The sequence below is a fragment of the Lissotriton helveticus genome, chromosome 3_2 (genome assembly GCF_964261635.1).
Source record: "Lissotriton helveticus chromosome 3_2, aLisHel1.1, whole genome shotgun sequence".
NCBI lineage: Eukaryota > Metazoa > Chordata > Amphibia > Caudata > Salamandridae > Lissotriton > Lissotriton helveticus.
The window spans coordinates 33,333,865-33,361,597 of NC_136062.1; the positions used below are offsets into that span (position 1 = coordinate 33,333,865).

Genomic DNA, 27,733 nt, shown 5'->3' on the forward strand with positions numbered 1-27,733 from the left:
TTCCTGATACTACACCTCATGACAAACACACAATTCTGACTATCTGTCTTCCAATGGGGTTCGCACCACATGTAGAGGACTGTGACACTTGAAGCACAGTTTTTGCTTCGATATACACAAAAACACATGGTGTTCCGTCTATGGCAGTTATACCAGACGTACTAAGACAGATTCAAAATGAATATGGTCCAGAACATGCTTTAACGCTAGGTATGAAATTACTGAAAGACTTTAAGCAAGTCTCGGCTATATTACTAGCCAACATAAAAGGAAAAGCAGCATCTGTGGCGAATTGAAAGAAACAGATATAGCAGAACAACCTTTTGAACTTGCCAGAATAATTGAAAAATCCTATGAAGAATTAGGTAGAGATAGTTTGGGTGGGAAACCACTAAAACCACAACTAACTGAAACTCCTGACAAAACATTTATCAAAAATAATCTCAATACTCCAAAAAAGAGGTGGGAGGGTAATAAACAAACCAATCCCAGAGTAAAACAATTTCAGTCCAGGATTACGATTGCGTGTGTGTGCTGTTTTCTTATGTCCTGAGGCGGAAAGCCGGGACTAATTGTGCATCTCAGAAATTGTAAATTTTAAATCTTTTATTCGTCGCATTTTAAAGTAGTTGTCACGTTCTCTTGTTATTTGCACCTTACCCTCTGTGCAATCGGCTGCTCTTGGCGCCTCTGTCAGCCCCTGGACACAGCTTCGCTGTGCTTACTACGGGCTTCTCTGGCTGTTGATTGCACCTGGCCTCTCCCACCGGCAGCCGATTAGACGCTGCTCGGCGGGGCCGCCATCTTAGGTCAGGAGCGGGATCAGGGTTAGCAGTCCTGTGTTTCGCCCCTCCCGCCCTACCGCCCTCGGCCACTACAAAAACCCCTCAACTGCGCACCGCGAATGATTACGATTGCGTGTGTGTGCTGTTTTCTTATGTCCTGAGGCGGAAAGCCGGGACTAATTGTGCATCTCAGAAATTGTAAATTTTAAATCTTTTATTCGTCGCATTTTAAAGTAGTTGTCACGTTCTCTTGTTATTTGCACCTTACCCTCTGTGCAATCGGCTGCTCTTGGCGCCTCTGTCAGCCCCTGGACACAGCTTCGCTGTGCTTACTACGGGCTTCTCTGGCTGTTGATTGCACCTGGCCTCTCCCACCGGCAGCTGATTAGACGCTGCTCGGCGGGGCCGCCATCTTAGGTCAGGAGCGGGATCAGGGTTAGCAGTCCTGTGTTTCGCCCCTCCCGCCCTACCGCCCTCGGCCACTACAAAAAACCCTCAACTGCGCACCGCGAATGATTACGATTGCGTGTGTGTGCTGTTTTCTTATGTCCTGAGGCGGAAAGCCGGGACTAATTGTGCATCTCAGAAATTGTAAATTTTAAATCTTTTATTCGTCGCATTTTAAAGTAGTTGTCACGTTCTCTTGTTATTTGCACCTTACCCTCTGTGCAATCGGCTGCTCTTGGCGCCTCTGTCAGCCCCTGGGCACAGCTTTGCTGTGCTTACTACGGGCTGCTCTGGCTGTTGATTGCACCTGGCCTCTCCCACCGGCAGCCGATTAGACGCTGCTCGGCGGGGCCGCCATCTTAGGTCAGGAGCGGGATCAGGGTTAGCAGTCCTGTGTTTCGCCCCTCCCGCCCTACCGCCCTCGGCCACTACAAAAACCCCTCAACTGCGCACCGCGAATGATTACGATTGCGTGTGTGTGCTGTTTTCTTATGTCCTGAGGCGGAAAGCCGGGACTAATTGTGCATCTCAGAAATTGTAAATTTTAAATCTTTTATTCGTCGCATTTTAAAGTAGTTGTCACGTTCTCTTGTTATTTGCACCTTACCCTCTGTGCAATCGGCTGCTCTTGGCGCCTCTGTCAGCCCCTGGACACAGCTTCGCTGTGCTTACTACGGGCTTCTCTGGCTGTTGATTGCACCTGGCCTCTCCCACCGGCAGCCGATTAGACGCTGCTCGGCGGGGCCGCCATCTTAGGTCAGGAGCGGGATCAGGGTTAGCAGTACTGTGTCTCGCCCCTCCCGCCCTACCGCCCTCGGCCACTACAAAATGGAGCTCCCATCCTGGAGGCGCAGCGGACGGGCGCAGCGGGCTCGCCGGCGGAGCGCCAAAGGCAAGCCTGTCTTCGCCCGTCCGCGCCCGACCGGGTCCAGGGGCCAGGACCCCTGGTCCTTCTATTGTATACCCAGCTAATACACTCAGGGATATGCAATACATCAACACTCCCATACTGCCAGGGGTGCGGGAGCGTATTGCCTACCTGGAGATTGCTAGCAAGCTACCTATCTCTGGCTCTCAGCTTGACATCAGTACCCCCCGCCCCTGCTCCATAGCCCCCTCATGGACATTGAACAATGACACTCACCTCAGGGTACTTTACCTTAACACCCGTTCTATGGTGAAGCACCAGCTCGATTTGTTTCTGCTACTCAGCATGGACAAACCTGATGTTCTGCTCCTAACTGAGACCTGGCTTACGTCAGATTCTCACCCGGATATTCTGGCAGCTCTTCCCCCGGACTATTACATCCTCAATGTTAACCGCCCATTGAGTCGTCCCGGAGGGGGGGTAGCAGCCATTATACATAAGAACTTCAGATTCCTCACCTCTGCCTCGCTCACCCTACCTGGGGTAGATAACATAGTCATCAGTCTGGAAACCACTGGGGGTGTCTTGGCGATTGTACTTCTTTACCGCCCCCCCCCCCAGCCGATGCCATCATTCCCTCTGTGTCTGAGTGAGCAGGAGGCCGATCTGCTCATCCACCATTCCCGACTTGCGGTATTCGGCGATTTTAACTACTGGTTCGACGATGACCAAGCCGGGCCCCATGCTACTGAACTCTTTGAAACTTTCGCAAATCTTAATCTGTCCCAACATATCTCCTCCCCTACCCATATTAAGGGCCATATCTTGGACCATATCTGGACTCACAATCTTGTCCTGTCCGGCCCAGTCATTTCCCCCTGCCTCTGGTCAGACCACCATCTGATCGAGGTCACCATCGTGATTAAAGGGAAACTTAAGGCTCCCTCTCACCCTGGGGGTTTGTGTCATAAATGGAATTCCTTCGACTCTCAGGGATTCCTTGATCATTTGACCAACACCCGTCCTATCATTCACCCTGATTCAGATATTGACTCCATGTCGGATGTGATAACCACCTGGCTGTCATCAGCCAGCGATAAATACGCTCCTCTCACTAGATTAGCTCATACTAGATATGGCAACTCTCATCGCTGGTTTTCAGAGGAGTTGAAAGTACAAAAACTCCAATTGCGCCATTTAGAACGCATTTGGAGACGGGGCTATTCCAAGGAGGATCGCATTAAGTTTGTGAGGGCCCGCAACAAATACAAAAATGCCATCACTAAGGCCAAGGCCTCACATTTCTCGGAAAGACTGGACACAGCCAGTGACAAATCTAAAGAAATTTGTAAAATCCTGAATGACTTTTCATCTGACCATAGGATACTTCCATCTCAGGCCCCCACCCAGGAAACTTGTGACTTGCTTAATTCATATTTCATTCAAAAAATTGTAAATATTAAGAATGCCATCCCTTTCTCCTCCCCTGTTGACACCCATGATCACTCCCCCCTCAATCCCTGTTCCTTTGGTCAGTTTCCACCGATCACCATTAGCACCCTCTCCGAGCTTACCACCCGTGTCAAATCTGGATCCCCCAAAGACTGTTGCCCTCCCCGAGTCCTTGGGACAACCTTCTCTGCTCTCCCTGACTGCATCCTCCCCCTCCTAAACACATCCCTCAGCTCTGGCACAGTTCCCAGGGCATTCAAGGAAGCCATATTGGTCCCCCTGCTGAAGAAAACAGGAGCTGACCCTGCCAACCCTGCCAATTATAGGCCCATTTCCCTCTTGCCGTACACCTCTAAACTTCTGGAGGCATATGTTACCTCCTGTCTCTCAGCATTCATTGAGAGCTCCAATTTCTTGGAATCGAACCAAGCTGGGTTCAGACCGGCGCACTCCACCGAAGCAGTCATTTTAAAAGTCCTGGACACCCTTCGAGGGAATGCCGACATAGGGTCCCCCCAGGCATTGGTCCTTTTGGATTTATCAGCTGCGTTCGACACGGTGGATCATGACATTCTCCTCCACCGTGTCGGACAAGCTGGCATCCAGGGACCTGCCTGGGAATGGATTAAGTCTTTTCTTTCGGATAGAGCCCAAACAGTCCACCTTGGCCCTTTTTCTGCTACCCAGGTTCCTATTACCTGTGGAGTCCCGCAGGGATCCTCCCTTTCCCCTTTATTGTTCAATTTATACCTCCGCCCCCTGATCCATTCACTGAGTACCTGGAACTGCACTGTCCTCAACTATGCTGATGACATGCAGATAGTCTTCCCTCTAGATTCCCCTGATGCCGTATCCAACTTCCAGGCAGTAATGCTGCATATCCAACAATGGATGATCACCAACCAGCTCAAGTTAAATCCTGAGAAGACGGAACTCATCCTACCTGGTACCAGTCCCTCATATTGGGGCCCTCATTTCTGGCCAAATGAGCTCGGTATTCCACCCAACCCGTCCAAATCGGTAAAAAGTCTGGGAGTCACCATCGACACTGACCTCTCTTTTACAACTCATGTTGGCACTATTATCTCTGCCAGCATGTTTCAGTTACGAAAAATTCGTAAGATCTCCCACTTACTCTCCCAGGAATCCTTGGTACAGATCGTTATTTCTCTCGTTCTTTCTCGCCTGGATTTTTCCAATTCTATCCACTGGGGGCTGCCTAAGTCCCTTCTTCGCCGCCTTCAGTTGGTGCAGAACCAGGCAGCCAGACTTATTTACAAAACCCCCAAATGGCAATCTGCCAGACCTGTTCTGGCAAAACTGCACTGGCTACCTGTCGAACAGCGAGCCGCCTTTAAAATTGGTTGCCTGGTATACAAGGCCCGGCAGTCTAAAGCCCCGGCCTTTTTGGAATCCCTCCTCAAATCTTACTGCCCGGCCCGCAATCTTCGCTCTGCCCACCTTCACCTCCTTGCTATTCCGAAGGTCAAATTGAAAAAGCAGGGTGGTCGCAGACTCAGTTTTCTGGCACCTAAACTGTGGAACTCCCTCCCTCTTCATATCAAAACCTCTGACTCCTTGTTGAGCTTCCGAAAGAGCCTAAAAACTTGGCTCTTTTCAAACATTATGTAAGCCACCATTTCCACCCTCAATCTTAATCATAGCGCCAGGAAACCTCCGGTGTCAGTGCGCTTTATAAATACAGCATTAGATAAGATAAGATAAGTCCAGAGGAAGGTCTCCTCAACGGAGAGATAGATCTCCAGAACGAGGGGGCAAGTCTCCACAAAGGGAGCCCTCTGAAAAAAGATATAACCTTAGAAATAGGGACAATTTAAGAAAACCTGACAGATATCAAGATATTGATACACGTCCCTCTCGATCTTTTCAAACTTCCTCACAGAAATCGGAAAGAAGAGGACGGTCAGAACATAAAGAAGAGCACGTCAAGTCCAAAGACAAGGAACCTGCTCATCAAAGTAAAAAATTACAATTTCCAAAAAAGAAGGTAGCTAGTATTAAAATAAAACATGCCGAGGATTCTGAGGACACAACTGAAAAATGGAGAATGGGCCCAGACAATGCTAGACAGCACAGCAGAAGTAACCATAGCTCGCAAGATCCTGATGAATCTTCTGGAGACAGTGGACACAATTGAATACATTCAAGTGGAAACTGCAGACACCAGAATTAGCGTGCCCCACAAATTATATGAAATAACATTACGTATAGAGGGGGACAAAACTAGGAAAATAAGGGGTCTCTTTTGGGATAACCTATCTAAAAGCTATGATATCCTTCTAGCAGAGAACGACTGGCCACCAGAGTTTGTCAGGGAGTGCCCACATGGCGAAGAAATGATTATGCCTGCCTTCTCAAATCACATTCCAATTCATAAAAAATACACATATGCTAGAAAATGGGCAGTGGCTCAAGCCCCTGCATTATATAAAAATCATGTAGGATGGGATGAGGATTCTCCTCACCATAAAATTCAGTTAAAAAATCAACCTACTGCACAGAGGCAGTATCCTGTTAAGCAAGAAGCCAAAAAGCAAGTCAGGGAGATCTTAGATCAACTTGAATATCAGGGGGTGATTGAAACATGCACTTCACAAATGAACAATCCTTTGTTTCCTGTCTCCAAACCAGACAATTCATATCGTCTAGTTTTGGATTACAGACACCTAAACTCTTGTTGCAAAACATTTGCAGTACACAACTCACACAGTGCAGCACTAATGAATAACATCGTGCGCAAAAAATATAAAACGACATTAGATATTTCAAATTGCTTCTTCTGTTAAAACATTGCACCAGAAAGCAGGTATTTGACCGCTTTCTCCAGTATGGGGGCCGAAGGGCAATTTTGTCGTCTCCCACAGGGATTCAAGAATAGCCCAGGATTATTCTCAGCCAAGGTAACAAAGTTACTACAAATGTATGATGATGAGGCATTATCTTATGACAATGACATCTATCATACAGACGATGACCTGGAGACACACTTGAAAAGAGTGAACACCATAATACTTGGTTTCGCAGCTGAAGGGTACAAATTCAACTTTAAAAAGTCACGAATTGCACACCTAACTGTCTTATTTTTAGGATATGAATTATCAAGTGAAGGCAAAAGCCTAGCAGACAACTTCTTAGAGAAGTGTGCAGTACTCAAAGCTCCAAAAATGCTGAAGAACTTACAATCAATTCTAGGTTTCCTGAATTTCGGAAGAACATACATTCTAAACTACGCAGAGAGGGTTAAACCTCGCTACAAATTAATAAAACCTGATTTCAAAGCAATTAATTGGACTCAAAAACACACAGAAATTTTACGATCATTACAAACAGACATGTTAGCTAAAACAAAACTGCAAACGCGCAAACGAATGCAACCTTGTAATCCGAGTCATCCCAGGAAGATGCGGATTCACATACCCTCAAATGAGGGAGAAACGGTACCAATAGCTTATATATCACACTTGTACACACAAGCTGAAATGAAATTCAGTTCTACTGAAAAAAATCTGACTGCGGTTCAAACTGCTGTAGCAAAAGAAAGAGCCCTAGCCCAAGGGAAGAGCATATCTGTTTTAACAGCAGTATCAGCCCTTGAGGCAGTAATAAGACCAAGCATTCCAAATGCAAAGGCTTTAGATCCAAAATGGATACAATGGGAAATTTCTCTTGCTGCAACAGACGTGAAACACGCATTTGATCCCAAAATGAAAAAGCTAGAAGATCCAGAATACGAACATGAATATCTTCTGCCGATCGAAATTCTGCCTCTAGAACAATACACCTGTGTAATCTACACGGGCAGATTTGCACAACACTACGTTGTGGAAAAACAAATTTACAATGCTGCTTGCGCAATTGTCAAAGGTCGCTGGCGCTTAGGTAAATTTAGACCACTGGTCACAAAAACACAATCACTCGGAGGCTGTACAGCTCAGCGAGCTGAACTACAGGCTTTTAAGATGGCGCTTGAAAATACCGATCGCGAATTCCTCACACTAATAGTGTGCGATTCATATTACTGCGTTCAGTCTTACAATGAATACTTGCAGAACTGGATTCAAAACGGCTTCAAAGATGCAAAAGGTGGCACAATCGAGCATAAAAAGCTTTGGGAACAAGTAGTTCTTTTGCAGAAAGAACTACAAAAGACTCACGTGATACATACACTGAGTCATTAACGTGATGCCGTTCACGTTGCAGGGAATTCATTGGCTGATGAGGCCGCGAAGGCAGCTGTGCAAACGGCTTCCGTAGCTGTCATCACCCGGTCAAAAACAAAAATAGACAGCGAGATAATGCAAGCTGTCAGTGCTTCAGTAAAAGACAATGGTAAGGCACTCCCGAAAGGCTTTCCAGTAAAGTACTCATACATAACTGATGCGAACAATGTTCCTTTTGCTCGAATCCCTGGAGTGGGGGATAGGGCAATTCCAAACATGGAACACAGGTTAGGACTAATTTTAGCGGCACATGAAGGGCTCGCTTCTGCACATGCTGGTATTTCCGCCACAGTATCATTATTAAAACAAAGATATTGGTGGCCACGCATGAGAAAACAGACTAGAAACTATGTTTTAGAATGTGAAATATGCCAAAGAATGAAAGTATCAACAGTGAAACGACCAGCACAGACGCCCCTTCTAATCTCAGATAAACCATTAGCATGTGTTTACCTGGACTGTGGAAAAGTAAATTTTGCCATGTTCTGTGTCCCTACGCGTCCTCCATCATATGTTATATGTGCATGATTAATATGCATATGTTATTCCCCATGTTTGATTAAAGACGCAATTACAGTTGTGTCCACCTCTAGTATGGCAGTTTCCAGTTCTCGTGAATACTACGAATATCAGGCCTATGTAAAGCTACGTTGCCACGTTTCTCAGTGTGCACGTTATTCCATTGTAAAGTCCCCGTTTCTAGGCCTCAAAAGGGCCCGGACACCAGATTCAGCTCCTGTCTCCTGTCTCCTGAAGCCTCGCGGAGGAGTGATACAGCCCCCACCTGTATCCTCGACCCTTCACTTACTTCCTGCCTCGCAGTGCCCGGTTCAGCTTGGCCCTGCCTCTGAGTCTGCCAAGAGTATGTTATGATTCCAGATTATCAGTTCAGTTCAGTTCAGTCCTCTTTCTCTGCATTCCTAAGCTACTGAACTGCATCAATAGTTTCCGTCATTGTCTAGCCTTTACGGCCCCATGTTAGAGAAATACTGTATTAATGGTCATTTAATATTCTTCATCACGCACTACATGTAGAATAATGCATGGTCCAGTCTTAGTGTCTGTTAGCCTTTCCCCTCCTGACTTCTAGTTTATATCAACATGTTCTCTAAACATCAGATACTAGATACTGTTTAGGTACATGTCGCCCTGACTCTCCAGACTTCAGTCTCTGCTCCTAGCACAGAGTTCGAAGCCCCCAGCTTCTCCTAGTGATACGTCATTGCCAGTTTGCGCGCACCATCAGGTTAGAGGTCCCGGCTCCTCAGGTAGCCCCCTCCATGGTTTCCGCCCCATTCATGACATATTCTGTTACGTTTGCATCACATGTCTATGTATATGCCCTGTTACACCTCTTTTCACCCTTATCTTTCGCGACTGCTACGCGTCACGCCTATTGCTCCACCCACTGCTACGCCTATTGTAATGTAATGTTATGTGTTTGCGTTATGTATATATGCTCATGTACTGTTATTAAAAGTTAGCCGTCATTCCCGATCCTGCCCCCGGCAGCTGCCATCCTATTCCCGTGCAGGTCGTCCTGTTCCTGTCCTTATGCTGTATTAAACCTGCAAAACTCCTACTACCTCGAATCTTGACTCTTATTTATTGAGCTATCTGTTATTCATTTATGCATTAAAAAATAGGGTATTATTTATTTAATATTTATTTATTATTATTTATTTATTTATTTACCTCAAAGATGAGGGTATGACTCACTACTTGTCTTGAGACCACTGTTGATGCTAAAACATTTCTCAAATCTAGAATAAAAATCACTAATGTCTTCATCTTGTTTCTGTTTACAGGCTGAGATTGCATCCCAGTCTTCTTTTCTAGTTGTCAATAACCTAGGCAAAACTTGTATTAATAATTCCGGTAATTCTTTACATTTCGCTCCAAGACCGGTACCTGGTACTCGTGCCTTATCTTCAGCTTCTAGAACTGCCCAATCGATCTTTTTCTCTCCCACCTCCCATTCTTTTTCCTTGAGCTTTTCATACACCCCTGCGGGCAGCAGAACCTTTAACATTTTAATTATATCTGGATACGTGTATTCTCCCATACGGAGCATGTCTTTTAATTCTCGGTGGAACCCTGCTGGATCTTTATCATGACAGGGAATTAATTTTTTCATCTCTAGGAGTTCCATCTTTGTAATCGGAGTGTAAACAAACACTCGTTCTAGTTCGCCACCCGTTCCTCTAACTGGGTGGACTTCTCGTAACGGATTCTGTCTTTCCATGTAAAATGGTTTACTTTCTGGGGGTGAGACATGAACAAAATGCGGGTTCAGAAACGTTCTATATTTGTGACGCTGTTCTAGAATGACACTAATTAAATCGGTACCTAAACCTTTCCATCTATACTGGAGTAACTCGTTCAGGATATCATGTAACGGGCCTGGATCAGAGTGTTGACCCTCATACAATGTAATGAGGTGCTGAATCATATACATACCCGCCAGTCGTTGCTCGGCTGGGGGCATTTTCAGAAACATTTGTGCCACTATTTCGTCTGGAAAAGTGGTAGAATCAGTAATCCATCGGACTGCTGATCGGACTAGTTCTTGTTCATGCATGGTACTCAACTCACTGTAACCGATTCGTGATTTCAGAATGTGATCGGTAGCTTGGAATACTTGTTCTAGAGAACCTTGTTCTGGTGCTGGATGATGGAAAGTAGACTTGTGTTCTAGGCGTAAATGGCGATCTGGAAATCTAGATTTTCCTACATACGCTATTCTGTCGGGATTCTCGTCCTCTACCTCTTCAGTATCAGAGTTACTTTCTTTCTCGCTTACTTGTGCTGCTTTACGTTGATCGTGTAACCTTATTATTTCTTTACGAATTTTCTTGTACATACTTTCCATAGCACTCATGGTTCTGTGCTTACCCTCGGCTATATTATCACTCCACTTTGTCAGGGTTCTCATTTCGGCTTGATCTTTGGACGGGTAATCTTGTTCTCTTATTAGACAATTGATCAGAAACTTTAATATCATGAGCTGGGTCTCAGCTTTCCTTTGAGACATGGCCTCGCCAATGCTTTCTGGATCATCCCCTGTACGGATGAAACGATATATTCTGTCTAGGTCTTCTTTCATATTCGGTAGGGTGACTAGATACTCGGCCACCCTTCTTACACGTAATGAATATAAAACCATATTATCCTCGCCTGGGACTGGATCATAGCCGCATTCATTAAGGGCTTTTCTTATTTCTGCTACAGACTGATGTCTGGGCGTACGCTGTGACGCTTGCATATGTAATTCGGCTGTCGTTAAACGCTTATGTGGCGGCGGGGTCTGAGGAGGACCTCCCCCTGCGGCCCCTAAACTAGAGTCGTCTACTGATGCTCTTCGTCCTGGCAGAGTGGGAAATGGAAATGTAGGCTGGACTTGTATGGCGGGCTGGACCGGGGGTACCGTAACAGGTACTCCGGTGTCTGGAGGAGCGGGAAGTGCCTGATTTACAGGGACTGGCGGAGCGCGAACAGGATTTGCATATTCTGGGACTGTGTCGTCCAAATAGGACGAAATGAAAATATCAGCTGCGGTCTGTTTGTGACGTAGCTTGGTCGGAACTAATGGTGGCGGAAAGTTACTGGATGCCTCCAGGGTCGCTTTTGGCAAGCCCTCGGCAAGGAGAGGATACATACCCTTAATAAGGGCATGCCTCTGTCTGTCTGACTGTTCGGTTTTAACTTGTTCACCTATCTCGATTAATTCTTTTTCTTGTGCTCGTTCTGAGGATTCTCTACTTAATTCTGACTTTCTGATTTCTTTTTCGGTTCTTTTATGAGCTTCTTTGCGCCATAACTCGATGGCATCCTTCTGTGACTGTCTGGCTTTCTTTTTCCATAATGCTTCTTCTACTCTCATGATGCACTCGGCATCCCATGTACCCGATACGGGCCATCTATACTTTTCTTCTAACTGTTTGGTGTAATCTACCCATAAATCTAGATATAATATGGCACTTATGCCATGCTTCTGATACATAAAATGACCTGGACTGTCCCTAGGCGGAACTGGAACTGCTTCTTCTAACAAACCCTTTCTAGTTTTTAACTGACGTAATCTCGAAAACAAGGGCATGACTGGACTGTAATCTAGACACAATACAATACACAATGAACACGATACTTGTTCCCCATTCATACCACGACATTAAAATACATGAACAACATCATAACATAACAGTTCGGACAGAATATTACCTGGAATACTGAGAACAGAAACACAAGAATTACTCGAGAACGGAACAGACTAGAGTTACTGGATGCACTGCTGAAACAGTACGGTACATACCGGTCCCATAAAGGGACGCATCAAGACCCGTATCCACCTAGGTGAACACTTCGTTTGTGGGTCTGTGTACCACCAACCCACGGACCAGAGTCAATTTAGATTGACCCTGTCTAGATACTACCCCAGCGACGGTACTCACCGGGCAGCAAGAACGGAAGGCCTCGGATCGGACTGGACTGCTACGACGACGGACGACGAACTTCGGACTTCAGTTACGGGTGGACCTCCGGATACCTCGGACCTTGGACTCTCGGCTTGGGCTCTGGTCGGGACTCGCCGCGTTCCTCCACCGTCTCGTCTGGATGCTGGACCGCCTCCTCCGTCTCCTCCGTGGGCCTGAGGGATACTTGAAGCAGAAATATCTGCCGGTGCGCAGAAGAGTTCCGTCACGACTGCAGAGGGTCAGGGGGTCGGCGTGGCTTCACCGACGCGTGGGGAAAGGGCAAGGCCCTGTTCGGGCGCCATTATGTGGTAAATAAATAAATAATACCCTATTTTTTAATGCATAAATGAATAACAGATAGCTCAATAAATAAGAGTCAAGATTCGAGGTAGTAGGAGTTTTGCAGGTTTAATACAGCATAAGGACAGGAACAGGACGACCTGCACGGGAATAGGATGGCAGCTGCCGGGGGCAGGATCGGGAATGACGGCTAACTTTTAATAACAGTACATGAGCATATATACATAACGCAAACACATAACATTACATTACAATAGGCGTAGCAGTGGGTGGAGCAATAGGCGTGACGCGTAGCAGTCGCGAAAGATAAGGGTGAAAAGAGGTGTAACAGGGCGTATACATAGACATGTGATGCAAACGTAACAGAATATGTCATGAATGGGGCGGAAACCATGGAGGGGGCTACCTGAGGAGCCGGGACCTCTAACCTGATGGTGCGCGCAAACTGGCAATGACGTATCACTAGGAGAAGCTGGGGGCTTCGAACTCTGTGCTAGGAGCAGAGACTGAAGTCTGGAGAGTCAGGGCGACATGTACCTAAACAGTATCTAGTATCTGATGTTTAGAGAACATGTTGATATAAACTAGAAGTCAGGAGGGGAAAGGCTAACAGACACTAAGACTGGACCATGCATTATTCTACATGTAGTGCGTGATGAAGAATATTAAATGACCATTAATACAGTATTTCTCTAACATGGGGCCGTAAAGGCTAGACAATGACGGAAACTATTGATGCAGTTCAGTAGCTTAGGAATGCAGAGAAAGAGGACTGAACTGATAATCTGGAATCATAACATACTCTTGGCAGACTCAAATTAGTCGAGAATTCAAGTCCACAAATTAAGAATCGAGTTTTGAAAGTCGAAAGTACCTGGCAAGCTAATACCCCGTCCCAGATGTTACAGATGCTCCAATACCACCAGAATAGAATCAGAGAAGAGCAAGAACACGAGAGAAAGCGTATGAAAGACACGAAAATGAAAGTACTAGTTGCACAATCTGTTCCTCAAGACAGTCAGAAGAGGGGTCCAAATCAAGCCAGTCATCCTGCAGCTCCCGTTAAAGGGAACTGCAATTATTGTAAACAGCCAGGTCATTTTATAAACGAGTGTGCAGTTCTGAAACATAACATAGCTACCGGTAAGACTAAAGAAAGACCACGTCCGCCTAGACAAGAACAGGTTTTACAGATTCCTCAGCCACAGAATGCACCACAGACAGTTACAGCACCGCAGCCTATCGCTGCAACACAGCATGTTACACAGCAGATGTACCAGTATGCACAGTCCGAGTATCCAGAGTATCAACCGTATTCATGAAACAGCCTAGAGAGGGAGGTAGGCTTGCCTCTCATCGAGATACCTGTAGATCAAGAAGGTCCCTATGTTCACAGTCAAGTACTAGGGAAAGATAGAAAGTTTTTGATTGATACAGGGGCAAGTAGGACCACAATTAGTCACGCCGAAGTTCCAGGGGCTCCGCTCTCAGGCTCAAGAAATGTTTCCCTTGGATTTTCAGGAAAACCCATTGTAAATGAAATATCAAAGCCAGTTACTCTAGAAGTAGGTCCATTGTCCCGTACTACTGATCTGTTACTTACTAAGTCATGTCCAGAAAACCTATTAGGCATTAAAACACTGAAAGAATTAGGTGCAGTTATATGCTGTTCCCCAGAGGGAATACGTCTGTTCCTACGTGACTTTAAGGGTCACTATGTATTACGAGATTTTGATCCGAGATTGTCTAATGTTCCGCAGCATTTATGGGCGCAAGGTCCAACTGATGTAGGTTACATGCAAATCACACCCCATCGTGTGACTCTCAAGCCAGGTGTAGTGTTACCACGAATCAGACAGTACAGATTGCCACCTGAGGCTGTAGCAGCCTTATCCAAAATTATTGACGAGCTCATCGCTCAAGGAGTAGTTGTAGAAACTGACTCCAATGTATGCAATTCTCCGATCATTCCAGTCATGAAACGTACTGATCCAAATGCACCCCCAGTATATCGATTAGTGATTGACCTACGAGAACTTAATAAATGTATTATTCCCCAGTATCCAGTTGTCCCAGATATCTCTTCCCTGTTGACAGCCATTGATTCCGAAGCCTCATTTTTCACTGTCATAGACCTCAAGAACGCGTTTTTCAGTGTTCCCATTCATCCAGACAGCCAGTTTCTTTTCGGATTCTGTTTAAATGGAAGGAGCTATATGTTCACACGAGCTCCTCAAGGTTTCACAGAAAGTCCTAGTATTTACAGTCAAGCACTCAAGAGACAACTAGACAACATTCACATGCCAACTGACACTGCCCTGCTCCAGTATGTCGATGATCTACTGATCACAGCCCGTTCTGAACGTGATTGCGAGCGAGCATCCCTTACAGTCTTGTATTTCCTAGCCGAGATGGGGCACAAGGTGTCCCCTTCTAAGCTTCAATTCTGTGTCCAGCAAGTGGTCTACTTGGGACACTTACTGTCCAAGAGGGGTAGGCAGTTGACACCAGACCGTATCCAGTTAATAGCGAGTCTTCCTCAGCCCAAGACCCAGAAGGAGGTACGTGCTTTTATCGGCCTCACTTCTTATTGCCGACAATGGATTCCTCAGTATGCATTTCTAGCCAAGCCACTGATACAGTTAACGACACAGGAGGCAGCCGTATCGTCTGTCCTCCCTTGGACATCTGAACATACACTCAGTTTCAATGAGTTAAAGAAAGCCCTATGCCAAGCTCCAGTTCTAGCTACACCAAACTACAGTAAGCCTTTTACACTTTTCGTCACAGAACGCGAAGGTACAGCATTATCTGTTCTCACACAAGATCAAGCAGGACAATACAAGCCATGTGCTTATTTTTCGAGCACATTAGATCCTGTAGCCCAGGCTCTGCCTGCGTGCCTCAAGTCAGTTGTAGCCACAGCACTAGCTATCAGACAAAGTGATTCCATAGTCTTAGGACACTTCCTGACAGTACAAGTTCCACACTCCGTGGAAGTTCTTTTAAACCGAACACAGACTCAGCACTTGACAATTGCACGTTTAACAGGTTATGAATTGACACTGTTCCAGCCACACATAGAAATCAGACGCTGCAATGTTTTAAATCCTGCTACATTGTTACCATCAGTTACCTCGAATTCTGCCACACATGACTGTGTGGAAGTAGTTAACATTACGACAAAGCCCAGACAAGATCTGACAGATATTCCGTTACCAGATCCCGACCTGACACTTTATGTGGATGGTTCATGTATGAGAACAAGTACAGGAGAACTAGTCGCCGCGTATGCAGTGACTACCGACACCGAAGTTATTGAAACACACCGTATTGACACCCTGTCCGCTCAAGCAGCAGAGCTAGTTGCTCTGACACAAGCCTGCATACACGCTAAGAACCGGAAAGTTAATGTTTACACAGATTCACGCTACGCATTCTGAGTTGTACACGACTTTGGAGTGCTCTGGCAGGAGAGAGGTTTCATGACTTCTCATGGAACCAAGATTCAGCATGGTCTCCTTATTCAAGCTCTGTTAGATGCCATACATTTACCGACATCCATTGCTATCATGAAGTGCAAAGCACATACGAAAGTTACTGACATTATTTCCCAGGGTAACGATCTAGCAGATCGCACAGCCAAGCTTACAGCACAGACTCCAGACATTCCAGTTAATCCGACACAGACACACACTCCAGATCCGACTACATGCATGACAGTTAAGGACCCTACACAAGATGTCATAGATATCCAGTTACATGCTACTCCTGAAGAAATAAAGAAATGGTCCGAACAAGGAGGGGTCCAGACAGATCAAGGATGGTTAACGAAGGGTAGAGCCACATGGTTTCTCCCCGACTCTATGGTTCAAGTCATTATCAATACCGCACATAGTCCAGCACATTTAGGAGAAAAAGCTATGCTAGACAGTATCCAGAACATTTGGTTCAACAAGCATTTACGAGCTGCAGCCAAGCAGAAAGTCCGTACCTGTATGATATGTTGTCAGTTTAATCCAGGTAAAAGTGTCCACGTGGAACAAGGGGGATTCCAGCCTCCTGACCACCCTTTTGAAGTCCTCCAGATGGATTATATTCAGATGGAGCGATGTCGAGGTTTCAAGTATGTCCTTGTAGTTGTATGCGCTTTGTCCAGGTGGACAGAAGCATATCCAGTCCCAGATTACACAGCCGCGACCACTGCCAAGCAGTTGGTTCGTGAGTTCTTCCCCCGTTATGGACTCCCTAGAGTCGTATATTCTGACAACGGCCAGCCATTCTCATCTGAGTTGATGAAGCACGTTTCCCTTTTGTTAGGATACCAGTGGAAGTTCCATTGTGTACGCCATCCTGAAGCAGCAGGTCTCGTAGAGAGACATAACCAGACCCTGAAAATCCGCATCGCAAAAATTTGTAAAGAGAAAGGTGTGGACTGGCTAGTAGCTCTGCCAGTTGCCCTGTTCTATATGCGCATGGTCGCACATTCCAGATCAGGTCTGTCCCCGTATGAGGTTGTTTTCGGCCGCCCCCCTAACATGTGGGGTACTCCTAGACCCCGAAGTATTACCGATGTTTCAAGTAATATGCTGACAGATTACCTAGCTTCCTTGATGTCTGCCCTCAACTCTTGTCGTTCACAGGTTGCCGCCGCATTTCCAGACAACACCGAGGTGGCACCGCATGAAATCGTTCCAGGATCCATGGTCCTTGTCCGGAATTTTGACCGCTCAAGTCCGCTGGAGCCACGCTGGAAGGAGCCCCGACAGGTCCTCCTCGCCACCCGTACAGCCGTGAAGTTGGAGGGTCGCAAAGGCTGGGTGCACCTTTCACATATAAAGAAGTTTTATGGACTGAAACCCGTCTCAAAGAACATTTCCCAGGATTTGAAGGATTGCCAAAATATTGTTCTCAAGGACTGTCCCGCAAAAGACATTGCTACAAACCCTCCCCTGCTAGAGAAAACTCCGCAGCAGGAGTATAAGTTGAAACTCCGGTCTAGTAAAATAAGTCAGCCAGTTTGATTGTCTAAGTCCTCCCCTAGGTGAAACGGTTAGACTGTTTCTGACATGTATAAAATAGACCCCCATAGTGAGAGAGTTAGTCAAAACTCAATCCGATGTATCATTTTTCTATGTTTCATATTATTTCTCAGCATTATGATTTCCTGCACCAGTTATGCATTTTACCTGTATTTCCCAGTTCCTCATGTAAATACGTCTTCTAATGTTACAGTAGAGCACACGTTTAGTGATCTGCCTCCTCATGAACTCTCTTACCGCCTCGCTATGCGAAATAATTCTTTTATCCGCATGCTACATTATTCACACCAAACCAGCAATGCCACTAATTGTTGGGTATGTGGTCGACTTCCCCCTTTCCAGACACCGAAGGGAGTTCTGCCACTCTTTCCTTATCCGTTTTCACATAATGGTTCGTGTGGAGCATGGTCCACGTTAACGTCATCCTCAACAGATATGTCTTTTCTTAACAGTACGTGTTTTCCAGACAAGCAAGGTCTCCCCCACAGAACCGGGTTAGATCTAGAAAATGAAGTGTACAATTTAGGTAATTATTCTTCGAATTTCATGGTCCTGAATGTTCAGTCTGATTCCACTCCAGATTTACCTGCAATTTCAGTACTACCAGTCAAGGGCGAATTATGTGTCCGAAATAATGGTTCCGTACATGTAGGACATAGTGATTGTACTACTATTGTCAAGTATAGTGACAGTAGGAAATCTATTTTCAAAGCTTCACGTCATTCTTATTTTATTTGTGGTCAAACTGCATATGTTCGTCTGCCCCTCGATTGGGAGGGAACCTGTTACATTGCCTTCCTACTGCCACCAGTTTTCCTAGCCCCATCTGATTATCATAGAAACACACATCTAGTACACATTAGACATAGAAGGGAGTCCCCAATTGTCGATTATACTGAAACTGCCCTAGAACAGTATACAGATTTCAACAGAGGTTTCTTTTTCTTTATAGGACCTATCCAGAATAGTAAACTAATCCGTAGGTTAACCAGAACCCTTGAAGCTGTAGTCAATGAGACTGCCTCTGCTCTAGGTAACTTAACCGAAGAGCAATCTGCTATGAGATTTGTCGTTTTACAGAATCGTCTCGTCCTTGACGTCATATTGGCCGATAGGGGCGGGGCCTGTAGAGTCATCGGATCTAGTTGCTGCATTTTCATTCCAAATAACGCGCCGTCTGTTTATTCAGTTATAACCAGACTTCATAAAATTGCCCATCTGTTACACCAAGATCCAGGCACCTGGACATGGTCCGGTTGGTTCTGGAATATAATTTCCGCCTGGGGATGGAAAGTCTTGTCCTTTCTAGGTATTGCAGTAGCGATCATATTCAGCTGCTGCCTCTGTAGACAATGTGGCCCTGCGATTTGCGGCATTTGTGCTACCTCTTGTATTCCTAGTCCCAAGCCCCGTTCTAAATCCCGTTCCAAGACAATTCGAGACGAACAAATGATACTGTATGAAATGATAGATGGTATCATGAATATTGATGTTTCCTGATGAAACGTAGTGACAAGGAGGGAATGTGGAAAAGTAAATTTTGCCATGTTCTGTGTCCCTACGCGTCCTCCATCATATGTTATATGTGCATGATTAATATGCATATGTTATTCCCCATGTTTGATTAAAGACGCAATTACAGTTGTGTCCACCTCTAGTATGGCAGTTTCCAGTTCTCGTGAATACTACGAATATCAGGCCAATGTAAAGCTACGTTGCCACGTTTCTCAGTGTGCACGTTATTCCATTGTAAAGTCCCCGTTTCTAGGCCTCAAAAGGGCCCGGACACCAGATTCAGCTCCTGTCTCCTGTCTCCTGAAGCCTCGCGGAGGAGTGATACAGCCCCCACCTGTATCCTCGACCCTTCACTTACTTCCTGCCTCGCAGTGCCCGGTTCAGCTTGGCCCTGCCTCTGAGTCTGCCAAGAGTATGTTATGATTCCAGATTATCAGTTCAGTCCTCTTTCTCTGCATTCCTAAGCTACTGAACTGCATCAATAGTTTCCGTCATTGTCTAGCCTTTACGGCCCCATGTTAGAGAAATACTGTATTAATGGTCATTTAATATTCTTCATCACGCACTACATGTAGAATAATGCATGGTCCAGTCTTAGTGTCTGTTAGCCTTTCCCCTCCTGACTTCTAGTTTATATCAACATGTTCTCTAAACATCAGATACTAGATACTGTTTAGGTACATGTCGCCCTGACTCTCCAGACTTCAGTCTCTGCTCCTAGCACAGAGTTCGAAGCCCCCAGCTTCTCCTAGTGATACGTCATTGCCAGTTTGCGCGCACCATCAGGTTAGAGGTCCCGGCTCCTCAGGTAGCCCCCTCCATGGTTTCCGCCCCATTCATGACATATTCTGTTACGTTTGCATCACATGTCTATGTATACGCCCTGTTACACCTCTTTTCACCCTTATCTTTCGCGACTGCTACGCGTCACGCCTATTGCTCCAATCAATCAATCAATCAATCAATCATGGACATTTATATAGCGCACTACTTACCCGGAGGGTCTCAAGGCGCTTCACCCACTGCTACGCCTATTGTAATGTAATGTTATGTGTTTGCGTTATGTATATATGCTCATGTACTGTTATTAAAAGTTAGCCGTCATTCCCGATCCTGCCCCCGGCAGCTGCCATCCTATTCCCGTGCAGGTCGTCCTGTTCCTGTCCTTATGCTGTATTAAACCTGCAAAACTCCTACTACCTCGAATCTTGACTCTTATTTATTGAGCTATCTGTTATTCATTTATGCATTCAAAAATAGGGTATTATTTATTTATTTACCACAGGACCACTGTGGTCCCTTACAAAGGGATGGCAACTATAAATATATCATGGTCGCAGTGGATTCCTGCACGAGATTCATTTGGATGTGGCCCCAGCGCTCGACTGACGCCAAAACTGTTATAAAAGATTTACGAGTCTTTATCGGCACATACGCAATTGGCATGCTACATTCTGACCAGGGTCCTGCTTTTAGCTCTCGAGCTTACAAGGAGGCCATGGCCAGCTTGGGCATTGCATTGCGGTACTCTAGTCCATTCCATCCAGAGGGAAATGCGGTAGTGGAGAGAAAAAAACGTGGCATAAAGCAATCTATAACGGCGAGGGTATTAGGTTCGGGTGACGGGTGGGTCAAACATCTAATAAGTGTCCAACGTAGTCTTAATAATCTGCCAAGAAATTCTCTAGGAGGTATCACTCCGTACGAACTTTTTCTTTGGTACTAGAATGATCATTCATGATCTTGATTGTCAGACTTCAGTGGTGAAACAAAAAACCTTTGATATCAAAGATCGTTTGGCTGTTTTACAGGACTTATATGAAAGAAGAAGAAGTCTAAGTAACACAAAGCTAAAGCCAACGGCCACTGAAGAAAAACCACCTGTCCCAGCAAGACCTGTCTGGATTCCAAAGATTGGGGATCTGGTCAGAGAAAAGATCGCGGTGAAGAAGGAATTTGTGCCTTCTTACAGAAAAGCAGTACCTGTCTTAGCTGTCAGCGGAACAAGATCAGTAGTACTACCGCCCCTTGCTGGTAAAAAGGAGAACAGAGTTGTATCCATCGACCTGGTAAAACCACAATCATGTGACCAATAATAAGTAGTAGGCCCAGTGGACTCCCAAGAAGTAGCAGAAGACCAAACCTTGCTACAATCCAAGAGGTTCAAACTGAGAGACTAGTTAACCTGCTCAGAAAACAAATTCTTGAAGGATTTGATGGGTCTCCCTTATAGTACCCCTTCTGTTCCCCTACTCCTTGATATGGGCTGTCGCTCTATCAAGGATCAGGCAAGTTTACGCCCTCTTCTCCTTTGGGCGCGCATATGGAGAGTTCCGGAACTTGCCAGCTATGCGGAGGGGTTAAAAGAGGTTTTATCAATGCCTGGTTGGCATAAAATAGGATGGCTAAGGGATGTGAAGTGTCTATTTGGAGAAATGGGTCTTGGAGATATTTGGCAGTCTAGGTCCGCACTGCCCAAGTCTGTCTTGAAAAAGTTCTATTGGAAATGGGTAAGGGATTCGAGAAACTTAAATTCTAATGTAGGTAGATCTACTGTCGAATTCCTATTACAAAAGGAGGTGGCATTTCGAGAGCCCTATCTGGATATTATCACAAAACCTAGAGATAGGGCCTTATATTTTAAATTCAGAGTAGGAGTGCTGCCTGTTCGCGAACTGACTGCCAGATGGAAACCTCCTGTACAGACCATTCCATTCTGTCCATTTTGTGAGACCTTGATCGAGACAGTCCCTCATTTTCTCTTTGTATGTCCTGCATACAATGCCCCTCGCATCAGGTGGTTGAAACCCCTCTGCAAAGATTTAGGTACCGTACATTGTGGTGAGGCCCTACGCATTCTGAAATCGGACACACGGCCCCTACATGCCTGAGGTATGGCGAAGTTTTTAAATTGGGCTTGGTTGATCAGGTCAAAAAGGCTTTCTTACATTGTTTAATCGAGATTTTAATGACTATTTTTATGTAATTTATTGCTGCCATCTGTATTTCGTATTTTGATTTTGTATAACTGTTTTCTATGTAATACGGCTTTTTATGCATTTTAAAATTGCATTGTTTTGCTTTTAAAGATATGTTTATATCGAAATAATCACATTTGATAAACCTGAAGTGAATAAAAAAGGACTATGCAACAAAGCCATGGAACTTGTGCCTCTTGAAACCCAAATTGCAACAGTTCATCAACAAACACCCGTCTACAATGATGTAGCCTCTGAACATACATATCCAAAGATTAATGAAAATCCGGAACCAATTCCAACAATTGACAGAACTGCATCTGGCTACTTCATCAATTTCGATTACTTTTCTGATGATCCAAGTGAACATGAAGAAACGCCAGCAACAAAAACTTTCAAAGACAAAATTACAGAACTCTTTCATCAACTCAAAGAAACATATCTGATTTCACCGTGGATTGAATTATGGATTGTGTTAGGTGTACTTTTCCTCCTACTCTGGCTCATTTCGGTTTTAAGCTTGGGAAAATTCATTGATGGAAAATATAGTAAAATGTACACAGCAAGTCAGAACATCAACTTGGTTCTAAAACCACACAGATCGTCTCACATCGAAAAAAGAGAACTGTCATCAGTGAACATCACAGCTATTCCAATACCTGGTGGTGTAGCATGGGACTCAACTGATTATGAAATCTATGGCCCAGTTGAACTCTTGAAATATCTACACCAGTTCAAGGTTTCATTAAGTGACTTTGTATCACCAAGTACTTTCTCTGATGATTGGGACTTTGAAAATATAAATAATATGATGTCAGATTTAGAAATGTCACCAAAATTTACAGAACATGATTATTTACAGGGTTCATCAAATTATGAAGAAATGTACTGTTTTAATCATTATGGGCATCACTATTTGCATAAATCTGCTAATCCTAGAAATGTTTTTACTTATAATCAATGGGAACATTGTCCAACCCCGCCAAAAGGCAGCTCGAAAACATTTTATGAGAAATTTCCATACTTCTCAGGGATTAACAACTCTGATCCAGAAACGTTTTATTTTAAAATGTTAAATAAGACAGGAATGAAAAACATGTTGACAAATACTAAATTGATTTATTCTGAAAAATCTTATGAAAAAATGTCTACATTAGGTTTGAATTTTGGAAAAACAACATTGAGACAAAAACCATCTGGGGTACAAAAGACTGGCAGGTACAAGGTTTAGAATCATTATTCAGAGCCTGCATGATCCCAGAACAGATAATATTCCTGAATGACACCATTCAACAAAGAACCTGTCTTGGCCTAGCCAAGATAAAAGACTTAAACAAACCGTCTATTCAAAGGCCATACCTGATAGTAATAGCACTACAGATGTGGAGATAGACGTATCCCATATTTTACACCAAAACAGAACAAATCCTGATTGGAAAAAATGGTTGATCTGGCCCACAGACACTAATAACTGTCAAGATAGATTCCTGAACAAAACACTGGGGTTCAAACAGAACAGGCCAGACCCAAGTAATTCCCAGAGACAACATCCAGGGATAATAACAACATATAGTGTAGGAAAACTATGCCTCGATTGGCTAAAGAAATCCACACTGCCTGAAATCAAGCAAAACTTGACTTTACTTAAAGAAGGTGCTGACTTGCGAGATTTCTTGTTGGGACCTCGCAAACAGCGTCAAAAACGTTTCATATACGCCAGTATATATGCTGCTTACAACGAAGCTTGGAAAGTAATGCAAATTGAAACTGCTGAAAAAATACGAGAAATTGATCGTATTCATTTGGAAAAATCACTGTCTGTAGTGGACAATGGGTTAACGACTCTGTCCTCCAGAATGTATTCACTGGACAGCATTGTATCATCTGCTATTGATATAATAGAACAGGATATGCTAATGTTACAACATGGCCAGTCCCAATTACGTTCTATTGTACAGTTAGGCTGGACGTTACAAAATCTCCGTTCAGGCTACGTGCCATGGCGTCTAATCAACACAACGTCATTATTTTCTATCTTTAACCTTACAGATAAACAAATCTCTTTGGCACAAAAAGGAGCAGACTATACGGTGCTGAGCATTGAAAAACTAGAGAGATTACCTTTGACAATGTCAGAGAGACCTGTCATTGAATGGATAATACATGGTACAATTCCAATTCCGATAACAACTTTTCAGTTTCAATATTGCCAAAAGTATATACCAGCAGGCCTGTATGAAATGTTGGGTAAAGGATACATCAAGTCTACCTGGTACTTACCTTATACACATAGATGTTATAGTGAAGGGAAAAAGAGGTATTTCTTAGTGGTAACAACTGTAAAAATTCACTAAGCGGTGCACTTCTGTGTCAAGGTATTAACTTGCATGGAGCCTGCGAAGGTTCATCAAATAACCTTTCATGTCACCTGCACGGCACCCCTGCAACACAGATAGAGCCTTTTTTCAGACAGCTTTCCAACGGCAGCTACGTTATAATAAGTGACCATAGCTGTTGTGGCATGGTGCCAGTAAAAGCCTATCTCGTGAGCGTTACTTCCAGGGTCATTTGCTGTATGCAAGTATTGTATCAACCTCGTCCAAAGAGACGTATGATCTGCAAGTTGCAAGGACAGCGGCAGAGATACATACCCTATTATCGACAAATTGTCCCGTGCATTTCGTAGAAATGTTAAGCCAAATCTTAGACATGTCAGATACCAGTGGCATCGCACATGTATTTAAGACAATTTTTTCGGGACTGTTAGCACCCTTTGAAACAGTTCTGGGCATCTTCCCGAATTTCGTGCATTCTGTGTTCGGCGGCCTGCCTCTCATCTTGGGACTCGTAGCAGGAATTTTATTTTTGTTCCTTCTGCTCCGATATGGCAAGTCAAGTCACAGACAAAACTCAGGCTACAATGGAAGAAACGATCCTGGCTATACGATACCGAGAACGGATCACTAAAGTCCTCGGCTTTGCTCAGCTAAGAGATCTGAATACTACCTGGTTTCTTTCATTCAGACCAATCTGGCAAGATTGCATCTTACCTGTGCTACGATGTCTGCTATGCAGAGAAGAATGCGTGTTGGATGTCTGTCTTAGACTACCATCAGCAGTACCTATGGATATCGATACTTTGCTTGGTTCGGTAACGGCTCATGCAACGTGTTGTCCCCAACGGCTACCTATTCTGATGACGGCATTCGTTGAGACTTCACCATTACGATTAGATGGCAGTGAGGTACGAGATGAAAGCGGCACACAGGTACAACCTTCTGTGAACATTGCTGATCTAGACATTGATGATGGCAATGATTCTCACATATGCACTATTTCAGCTTTTTCAAACTTGGTCGAACTTTCACCTACTGTTGTAGACAGATTTTTCACCAGCCTATCTGAGTTAATGTTCTCTCCTAACAACGAGAATAGCTTTTGAAACAGCGCACACACAGCGTTCCCTGAACTCTGAATTCGGCCTTCAGTTTTTGATAAACAACGCTACTGAAAACATTGAAACAATTTTTTTTCCCTGAAAGCAAAATTATTTTTCCGTTCCCAAAATATTTACCTTTTTCTTTGGCACATGGTACTCTGCTTAAAGTCGAACTATTCTTAGAGAATAGAACTTCTATTTTTAGACTATCTAGAGACAATATTTTGAGTTAGCCTCTAGCACATGTACAGTCTTGTATAAATATGAGATGAAATGGTCTCGACCTTCTCTTCTGTATTAAGAGCCATTTCATAAATGTAATATTCGCAAATCATTCAGCCAATATTTCAACGCACTATATATGTATTATCTGAATGCAGGGGCGGTGGGTGACATTTGAAAGTGGTGGGGTGCAAATTGATTTGCATACAGCACCGTAGCGAGCGAGCGCTGCGAGCGAGCCCGAACCCCAAAAGGGGGGTTTGGGGGGATAACCCCCCCCAAGAAAATTTTGAGAAAAAAAAAGAAAAATCTTGCATTTTCAAGCAAATTTGAGAAAGCAGGAAGGTTAATAAAGCAATTATGAAAGTGCAGTTATTACATTTTAATAGATGGCATAACATAGGTAGCTGCTTATTCAGTATAACCACATAGCTTCATTCATTCCGTCCTATTATGCTCAGACTGAATCCTGTCACCAGGCCAACTGGCTCACTTTCAAGAACAGGACCGTATTCAAACCACTTACATGGACATACAAATCAGCAAATGACATGGCATTCAACCTACTCTCTGACACCCTACCATGCTACACACCAACTCGGAACTTTAGATTCACCAATCACAACTTTCAAATCAGCAAATGACACGGCTCCCAACACCCTCTCTGACACTCTACCATACTACACACCAGATCAGAACCTTAGATCCACCAATCACAACCTTCAAACAACACCAAAGCCACCATGTTTGCCTCCTAGTTCTGGGACTTTTACATCTCTGTTCTTCTACACTGAAACTCCACATCACCCAATATGTGTCCCATCCAATCTCTGCAAGAATTTCAGATGGCACTGAAAAGGGATGTATGACGGTACCACGCGTACTTTTACAACGCGTACCGTTACAACGCTACTTTTACCACGCAAGTCGTTACCACGACTTGCGTGGAGGGGCGCTGGATAGTAAATTTTTTAATTTACTATTCCAACTCCAGTCCCCGTGGACTCTAGGGAAGGAGTTGGATAGTAAATTAAACTATTTACTATCCTGGAGCGCCCCCCAGCGCAAGTCGTGGTAACGATTTGCGTGGTAAAAGTAGCGTGGTAACAGTATTGCGTTGTAAAAAATGCGTGCTAACCGTTGTATACCACTGAAAAGACATGTGCTTCAAGGAAAAAGCACAGCGGCATGGCGGATGTCGACAATGGCATTTAAAGAACGTGCAATACAAAATAACGTTATATGGGCAAACATTTTTTTGTTTTCCCCAAACTTTTTTTATTAAGTAAATAGAACACTATGAGCGATCCGTACAGGAGAGCTGCATAATTGTGACCAATTGACTACAATCAACAATCAAGGGGAGAGGATGTAGCCTTACGGCTAGAGCGGTCGGCTTCGAAGCTGGGTAACCTGGTTAGAGTCTCAGCAACAACACTCTACATCCTGTGATTCAGGGCAAGTCACTTAATCTCCCCGTGCCTACCAATAAAAAAATGAAGGTGTTCATCTATAACGAAACTGGTGCTCATGTAAAGCGCTCTGATACCCGATGTCTCAGGTCTAGTTCGCGCTATATAAAACTCAAAAAAGAAAAAATCTGAGCTTCAAGGTCTGCTTAGCCATACAATATGACTATTCAATGATCAAATTATACATGTCCTACACACGGTCACTGCGAGGAACCTATGAAGCAATGACTGATGACTCATATGCCTTCCCCATAGGCCTATACACCCAGGAAGCAGCACGTGACTCTTGCTGTAGCTATTCTGCGAGTCACTCTTGTGGAATGCTCAAGAGGAACTGACCCTTTTCTAAGCGGAACAGCTTTGAAAAACCGGAAAGAAAATGAGCTTTACTCTGTAATGCTAGGAGTGTTGTCTTTATATCTTTGGCACCTCACCTGTTCTAGGGCCCTCCGGTACGCATGCTTGAGCCTGGAACTTCCCATTATCAGAATAAGTGA

General features: G+C 44.4%; 1 protein-coding gene across 5 annotated transcripts in view; it reads left to right on the forward strand.

The window, feature by feature from the left end:
• Window positions 1-27,733, forward strand: part of ATP8B4 (ATPase phospholipid transporting 8B4 (putative)) — a 4,589,528-nt gene that overhangs the window by 990,435 nt on the left and 3,571,360 nt on the right. The gene's annotated exons all lie outside the window — the stretch shown is intronic.